This window comes from Antechinus flavipes, chromosome 4 (genome assembly GCF_016432865.1).
Source record: "Antechinus flavipes isolate AdamAnt ecotype Samford, QLD, Australia chromosome 4, AdamAnt_v2, whole genome shotgun sequence".
Lineage (NCBI taxonomy): Eukaryota > Metazoa > Chordata > Mammalia > Dasyuromorphia > Dasyuridae > Antechinus > Antechinus flavipes.
The window spans coordinates 13185167-13194272 of record NC_067401.1 but is presented as its reverse complement, the minus strand read 5'-3'; the positions used below and the strand labels follow the sequence as shown (position 1 = coordinate 13194272).

Here is a 9106-nt window from a genome sequence, read left to right as displayed (position 1 = left end):
GTTGACTGGCAACAGCCTTGCCATCATTGAGCCTCTGGCCTGATGCAAAGTTTATGTCACAGTATGATCTTGATGGAAACTGAGACATACCTAGGTAGCAAAGAGATCCACCCAAGAAAAAAGAGCAAGCCTCTTTGGTGATCTATATGATCTTTGGTGATCTCTGGTAGCTATACTGGAAACCAGAGAACAAGTAGTCAAGGACAGTTAACAGGATCTGTATACCTGCCAGCCACTGCATGACCATGAACCAAAGTTCGAGGGATTTTTTAAGCAGGCTACCCCTGTATTTTTTAATCCCTGACACCCATCTAATGGAGATGCACTGATATCTTGGAATGATTTGGGTATGAAGAATATGATTTCTAACGTATTTGGGATGGAGACGCATACATTATTCTCCCACTCCCATCCCTTTTTGCTCTCCTTTCTCTGACTTAGTGGGAAGTACATGTTAATTAGGGTCAGGCGACCTAATATCTTGAAACTTTTTGATCTTGAGGTCAGACTTCTCAATATTGGGATTTGGGGAAAGTTTTAATTCATTTTTACTTCTTTTTTATACATACATACATACATATATATGTATATATATATGTATGTATGTTTAAAGGATTTCTGGATTTCATACACATACATTCCCCACATACAAATATTATTTGCATATTAAATTTTGAAACAAAATTCAACTTATGGAGCCAATATGTATTTTAGTTTTGTTTCTTCAAAATCTATACAAATTTATTGTGATTGGAACTTATTAACACACACTATCACCACTGTCCAGATCTCAGAGTTTAGAAGATGAGTTCTACGTGGGAATTTGTAGAATGATCTTTATTTAAACTTGTGGGAGACTCTGGAAGAGTCCAAGCAGCTTTGCTGACAACCCTTCCCAACATCTTCCACACACACACACACACACACACACACACACACACACACACACACACACAACATACTCTTCAGGTGTCAATCAAAGTCAGGCACTTCTCATGGACTACTCCAAGGTAAGTGTGAAGGGAATGGCAGACCAGTATGAGAGGTAAGAGGGCAAGATTAATCCAGGTCAAGAGATGGCCCTTGATATTCAAGCACTGAAGGATGATCCTGGGGTGCTTTCCTATTCCTCCAAGGTACCAGATGGACGCTATCAACTTCTCCTTTAATTGGTTCAATGAAGTTAGCTCATTTAAAGAGATGTGTTGGCTAAGGACAAAACAAATGAGCCAACGTCATTGATCAGTGATCCTCCAGGAAGTCTGCTTCCTATGCCAGGTAGCTGATCAGTCCAAGGAGCTTTACAGAATGCGCTTAAAAATAATACACACGTTCCCTGTAATGAAGGACATTCCTCATAGGTGGTTTGTGAAAAGAAGTCTACCTTTTCACCCCTAGATGTCATGAAAAAAGTGATCTAGGTGACAAATCCTGTCACTTTATCAGTCAGATCTTTAATATGGATTGAAGAATCCAGGTTCTCCAGGCCCTCAGGCTGTCCAGATTAAAAAAAAGACTTCCATGACAAGCCAGTCTACATTGATCAAATGTTAGTTGTAAGTGAGTAATAAATAAGGGGCAGCTTTTCATCACACAAGTGAGGAGAACCGAGCAAGAGAAGTGGATGTAGCAGTAGCAAAATTTTTTAAAAGTCACAGCAAGAGGCAAATCGATGAGTCAAAGAACCATGATGCTGATGGAAGCAGCAGAAACAAAAGTTGTGCATGTAGATCAATTGTCAAATACAGAGCATGAGGCAACCAAGAATAGAGTCTGTATAAGAATGAAACATTTGGAGGAGCCCAAGGGAAAATCTGAACCAATACATGAATTCAAATAAAATTGAATGACAACTTGTTTTTGCACCCAGGGCATATTCAATTGCAGGACTTTTTCTCTTAAATGGAAGACGGACATATGCTGGACACTGCTGCTGTTCAAAATAGAAATTCTGATACTTGCCAAACATGAATTCCTTACTATTTCATATCCTCTAGCTGGAGGCTTTCCCACATTCATTACCTTTATATAGCTTCCCCTATGGATTGCTTGGTACTCAATAAAGTACTTGTTCCATCTAAATGTTTCCCCAGATTGACTGGGCATTTTTTTTTCAAGTATGAATTTTCTGATGCTGAATGAGTACTGAACTCATGATGAAACCTTTCCCACAATCATTATAGTTCTACAATATCTCACCTGTATGAATTTTCTGATGTTTAGTAAGTGACAAGGAATCACCAAAGACCTTCCCACATTCATCACATTCCCACATTCTCTCCATTGTGAATTCTCTGATGCTGAGTAAGGGAGGTAATACGACTGAAAAATCTTCCACATTCTTTACATCTGTAAGGTTTTTGTCCAGTATGAACTATCTGATGTCGAGTAAGGCAGATGCTCTGGTTGAAAGTTTTGCCACATTCATTACATCCATAAGGTTTTTCTCCAGTGTGAATTCTCTGATGTTTAGTAAACTGTCCACTTTGCCGGAAGGTCTTCCCACATGCATTGCATTCATAAGGTCTTTCCCCAGTATGGATTCGCTGATGTTCAGTAAGGTGTGTCCCCCATCTGAAAGTTTTCCCACACTCATTACATTCATATGGCTTCTCCCCGGTATGAATTCTCTGATGTTGGCCAAGATCTCTACTTTGTCTAAAGGATTTTCCACATTCAGGACATTCATATGGTTTTTCTCCACTATGAATTCTTTGATGTTCATTAAGATAAGTACTCCATCGAAAGGCTTTTCCACATTCATGGCACTCATAGGGTTTCTCTCCAGTGTGAACTCTCTGGTGCTGAATAAGTTTTGAACGTCGGCTAAAGATTTTCTCACATTCATTGCACTTATAAGGTTTTTCCCCGGTGTGAATTCTTTGATGTTTAGTAAGCGATGAACTGTCACTGAATGCTTTTCCACATTCATTACATTCATAGGGCCTTTCACCTGTATGAACTCTATAATGCTGAGTAAGGGAGGAAATCCGACTGAAAGATTTTTTACACTCTTGACATTCATAGGGTTTCTCTCCAGTATGAATTCTCTGATGTCGAGTAAGACATGCACTCTGGCTGAAGGCTTTCCCACATTCATTACATTTATATGGTTTCTCTCCAGAATGAATTCTTAGATGTTGAGTATATTGTGCATTTTGGACAAAAGTTTTCTCACATTTGTTACATTCATAGAGTTTCTTACTTGAAGAACTTTTTTTACTTTTGACTTGTGCTGAAGAAGGGTTGGATTCTTCAGGAATAGTCTGTTCTGTAACAGAGACTGGGATTGGACAAAAGTTCTTTCCACTTTTATCTCTATTATGGGGTTTTTTAGGAATAATCGGTTCTATAACATAGACTGAGGTCGGACAAAAGTTCGTTGTACTTTTACCTCTATTAAGAGATTCTTCAGGATCAGGTGGTTCTATAACAGGGATTGGGGTCAGACAAAATTTTATTCCATATTCTTTACAATTAGGATCCTTCTTGTGGGTAATGATCATTTGTCCCAAATATCTAACTTGTGGTCTCCTTTCTAACTGGCTACCACATTCCTTGACTTCTCCTAACGTGGCCTTTGGGACTGTTTCAACTGCAACTTGGGAAGATTCTTCTTCAGAAAAGTTTGGCTGTAGGGTTGACTCCTTGGTTTTGGGCCTAATCTTGAAATCTAAAAGAAATTTTTAAAAAATGGTCATATATGTGCTCTTCCCTGAAAGAGAACCAAGGAAAAGTTTTGTGATGGAAATGGAAGAATGAAACTTATAAAAACAAGGGCAGGACACAGGTGTCTTTTCATTGAAAGAACAAAAAAGGGGAAGAAAGAGCATGATCACCCATAACTTGAATGTCCTCAAACAAGTGACCTGGTTTCTATGGGCTAGCTCTGTTCATACATGTAACAATATTCTTATGGAGGGAGGGGACTATAAGCTCTAAATCCTATGATCTCGAGATAAGGGAGAATGGGACATAAGTGACTATAATGGCAGTTTTTAAAATAAGCAGAAAATGGAAAACATCTTCACAGTTAAAGGTTCTGATAAAGGCCTCATTTCTAAAATATATAGAGAACTGACTCAAATTTATAAGAAATCAAGCCATTCTCCAATTGATAAATGGTCAAAGGATATGAACAGACAATTTTCAGAGGATGAAATTGAAACTATTACCACCCATATGAAAGAGTGTTCCAAATCATTATTGATCAGAGAAATGCAAATTAAGACAACTCTGAGATACCACTACACACCTGTCAGATTGGCTAAGATGACGGGAAAAAATAATGATGAATGTTGGAGGGGATGCGGGAAAACTGGGACACTAATGCATTGTTGGTGGAGTTGTGAACGAATCCAACCATTCTGGAGAGCAATCTGGAATTATGCCCAAAAAATTATCAAATTGTGCATACCCTTTGATCCAGCAGTGTTTCTATTGGGCTTATATCCCAAAGAAATACTAAAGAAGGGAAAGGGACCTGTATGTGCCAAAATGTTTGTAGCAGCCCTATTTGTAGTGGCTAGAAACTGGAAAATGAATGGATGCCCATCAATTGAAGAATGGCTGGGTAAATTGTGGTATATGAATGTTATGGAATATTATTGTTCTGTAAGAAATGACCAGCAGGATGAATACAGAGAGGACTGGCGAGACTTACATGAACTGATGCTAAGTGAAATGAGCAGAACCAGGAGATCATTATACACTTCGACAACGATATTATATGAGGACATATTTTGATGGAAGTGGATTTCTTTGACAAAGAGACCTAAGTTTCAATTGATAAATGACGGACATAAGCAGCTACACCCAAAGAACAAACACTGGGAAACGAATGTGAACTATCTGCATTTTAGTTTCTCTTCCCGGGTTATTTATACCTTCTGAATCCAATTCTCCCTATGCAACAAGAGAACTGTTCGGTTCTGCAAACATATATTGTATCTAGGATATACTGCAACATATCCAACATATAAAGGACTGCTTGCCATCTAGGGGAGGGGATGGAGGGAGGGAGGGGGAAAAAAATCGGAAAAGAAATGAGTGCAAGGAATAATGTTGTCAATATAAAGTAATCATTAAATAAAAAATAAATAAATAAATAAAAAATAAAAAATAAAAAAAAATTAAAAAAATAAAATAAAATAAAATAAGCAGAAAATGAGGTACTCTGTTATAGGGGAGTGGAAGGAAAGGGATGGTCAGAGAAAGAGCCTAAGAGAGGAGCTGTGGCAAAATCAAACCAATTGAGACATGACTGGAAGAGGCCATCAAGAAGGGAACCAAGCCCCCAGTGCCTCATGCGAGGATTGCTTACTAGTGATCCTGCCTCTTCTCCAGGGGAGACCGGCTGCTACCAGCAAGACAGCTATAAGTGAACTGAAAACCCTCTAACCACAAACCCAAACGATCAGTCCATCTGCAGCCATCAGTCCGACTCCCATCTGGTAGCCATTCCGCCCTGGCTCACTGGCCGCTCCTCACACACACCATATCTCCTGCCTCCACCTCCACACTGGGAGATTCCCTCCTCCCTTTCTCCTCTTGGGATTCCTGGTTTCATTCAAGCTCAGATGAGTGACCCTTCTGCAGGAGGCCCTGCCTGAGCTTTCACCACCAAATGCCTTCCTCTCCAAGCTGGCTTTCTATCTGCATGTACCACAGCATGGATAGATGTATCATTTATGGGCAGATTCGCGAGTACCCCTCTCTGCATGGACATGTGGCCTTCCCCACTGGAAGATAAGCTTCGGGAGAGCAGAGACAGCTTCCCCTCTGTCTTTGTCTCTCCAGGGCTTGCATAACCATTGCAGGAAGGATATCATCAGCCTCTGCTGAGGGGAAAGATTGTAGAGAAAGCAAAGAACACCAAGATGAAAGCTCCAGGTATGGGCTGGCATCTCCTCCCCTCCCAAAAAACTTTCAGCTGCCAGAGTTTCCAGGAAACCTTCCCACATCCTTCAGCTGTCAGTCCTCTCTTCCTTCTCCAATTATCTTGGACTCACTTGTCTGAGTCCCATCGAACGAGTTCTCACACTCACCTGGACACCTCAGGGTTTCTGCCTCTACCATCCAGGGCTCCTTCCTTGCTCCAAGCGGGAGATCACATCTGGTTTGAAAACTTGGCGCCCTGCTCACAAGGAAAGAAAGACCCAGGATGTTTGGTCCGACCTCAGGATTCAGTCTTAGCCCCTCCCCGCCCCCAGTCCTTGGAAACTTTGATGGGTGAGAAACACAGACCAGCCCGGGCAGCAAGGTAAAATTCCCACACCGAGTTGGTGCTACTCAGATTTCACCTGTCAGGGCTCGGGCACCCACTTTCTGGGGCCCCAAATGCTAAGAGAAAGTAAGATGGAGTGAACAGAGCCCTGGGCTTGGAGGCAGGGTCTCTGGCCGAGCCCAGCTCCATCCTGCCTTAGCGATGGACGTCAGTGGCCAAAAGGCTAAACAAACAAACATGGCTGCTTGCAGAACCACCTCCCAGGGAAAGAGAGCCCCAAGACCACAAGATCCTCTTCAGGACTCTCCAAGCCCAAAGCCCAGACTGACATCAGTGCGTGAAGGAGCTCACACCGCTTCACAATTTGGAAACAGATAATCCCAGAGGAGTCTGAGTGCCAGAAGCTGCCCTTACCCAAAGAGACCAGGTTCCAGTAGTTCTCCAGCATCACGTCCCTGTACAGGGCCCTCTGGGCCAGCTCCAGGTGCCCCCACTCCTCCCTGGAAAAGTCCACAGCCACGTCCTGGAAGGTCAGTGACCCCTGAAATGCCAAACACATTCCTGTTCTGGGTCTGGGAGGAGATGTGGAGGTGTCAGAGGCAGCATGGATTAAGAACCGACTGTCTCCAGGTCCCAGAGCTACTGCATCTCCGGTGGGGACAGAAGTATGAAGGCCATGTCCTGGAAGAATGGTGTTGGAAGGAAGGAAACGTTTATCCGCAAAATAAATAAGAAAACATAAGGTGGCTAGCCCAGCTCTAGAGTACAAGGCCCCAGGGGCCCCAACCTGAGAGAAGGGCCAAAGCCTGGAGGTGGAATTCAGAGGACAGAGAACCCCAGACTTGGGAGCGGCTGGAGGGCACCGATCCCAAACTTCCACTCAACTAAGAGCCCCAGGACAGGATAAGGAACTGAGCACTTCCTCACGTTCCCTTTGGACACTTCCAACTGCTTTAAAGCTCTTTTATGTCTCTGGCACTTAGCACCAAGCACCTAGGAAGGTTTACTCACACACTTTAAACTGGATTGAAATCTGCTTCCCAATAACCAGACACATAAGTCTTATTCTGCTCTCTGAAGGCAGAAATCAAGTGCGCCACAAGCATTTATTAGGCACCTACTACATGCACATAGTGGTAAGGTGTTGGGAGTATAAAACCCCCACTTCAAGTCACATAGTTAAGTATAAAAGCACAATAAACACAAAGTGAGGAGGGGAGCCTGGGGTGAGGAGGGGTGGGGGGAAGGAAGGAGCATCAGAAAGGCTTCATTTTTGGTCTCTGAGCCAAGTCTTGAACAGAGGGGATCTATGAGGCAAGGAGGAGAAAGCTGGGAGCTCCAGGCCTAGGGGAAATGCCAGGACAAAGCCATGGTGATGAGAGGTGGGAGAACCTTACACAAGGGGGAACCAAAAGGTCTGACAAGATCACAGGGCGTACAAAGGGGAGGGAGAAATAACTCTGAGCCATGAGCTTAAAGCTGCGCTAAGACTGTTGGGATATCCCCTATGATGAGGCGGGTTGGATGGTGGGGAGAAGGCTGTAAAAGGTTTAAAAAATAACACAGGAGCTTTGATAGGCTGAGGAAGAGGGAGACTTGATACAGGGAGACCATTTAGGAGGCAAAGATCACAGTTCAGGCAAGATATAATGGGGGCCAAAGGGAGGAGGTGGCTTTGTGGGGAAAGGTTGGGTTGGAGAGATGTGACAGGGATCAAAGTGACACACTTGGCAAATGAGTGGGACCCGTAAAGTGAGAGAGGCGGCGAGATGCTGAGATTAATGTAAACGTGGGAGGATGGAGGACAGGCGACATCTCCTGCTGCCAGCAGAAAAGTTCAGAAAAACAGAGTTTGGGGTAAAGAGACTGAGTCCTGTTGTGAACGAGTTTGAGGTAGCAGGAAGTTAATGCTGCAAGACTAGGGTTCAAGAAAGCAAACGGGCTGGCCCTAGAGCGCTCCCCGGCTTTCCTAATCCGGGCATTTTAATGCACTGGTTACGCTATAGGTTCAGGACATGTGTGTACCCACATCCACACCCATCTACATGTACATTTAGAACACAAATGATTCCACAGACTCTAGCTCTTATAACTCATAAATTTGGCACTAGAAGAGATCTTAGAGGCCATCCAGTCTAATCCCCTCTTACAGAGAAGGAAACTGAGAGCTAGAGAGGAAAGTTGGCTTGCCTGGGGCCACAGGCCCGTCAATCTGTGAAGTGAGATTTGAACCCGGCTCTTCCTGAGGCAGCTGGGAGGCAGCAGCTAGAGCACAAACCCGGGAAGATTCAAGGGTTCAAATCTGACCTCAGACACGGACTAGCTGAGCGATCTTGGAAAAGTCACAACCTTTGTTTGCCTCAGTTTCCTCAGCTGTAAAAAGCAGATAATAAGAGCATCCACCCACAGGGTTGTTGTGAGTCTCAAATGAGATTAATATTTGCAAAGTGCTTAAACATCACGCTTGGAATAATCCCTTCCCTTCCCCTTTCTACCTCCAAGTCCAATGCCCTACTTAGTATTCCATGCTTACTCCGGTGAACTCTAGTCGAACTTCACTTGTTGCCTGGGTCAGCAAAGGAAAATCGAGCATGAAAATGCTGACTAGGGCATTCTTGTGGCATCTGGCTACACAGGGAAGAACTGAGGGCACTGCTCTTCAAAGGGGGAGTCAAGCTTCTATCTCTTCCCCCTGGGATGGGGGAAACAGCTAGTCCCATTTTTCCTCACATTCGACAAAATCTTTTATAATATTCTTGGGAGAAAGGGAGATAATAAAAGAATTCCACTCAAAATAACTACCTTATTAAAACACACAAAAAATCTGCATAAATACAATTATAAAACACTCTTCACAGAAATAAAGGGAGATGTAGAATT

The 9106-nt window shown here is 43.2% G+C and overlaps 1 pseudogene; it reads right to left on the bottom strand.

Annotated features, from left to right (window-relative positions):
- Positions 1-2111: 2111 nt before the first annotated feature.
- LOC127558615 (zinc finger protein 501-like) lies at positions 2112-3792 on the bottom strand (annotated as a pseudogene).
- Positions 3793-9106: the final 5314 nt, after the last annotated feature.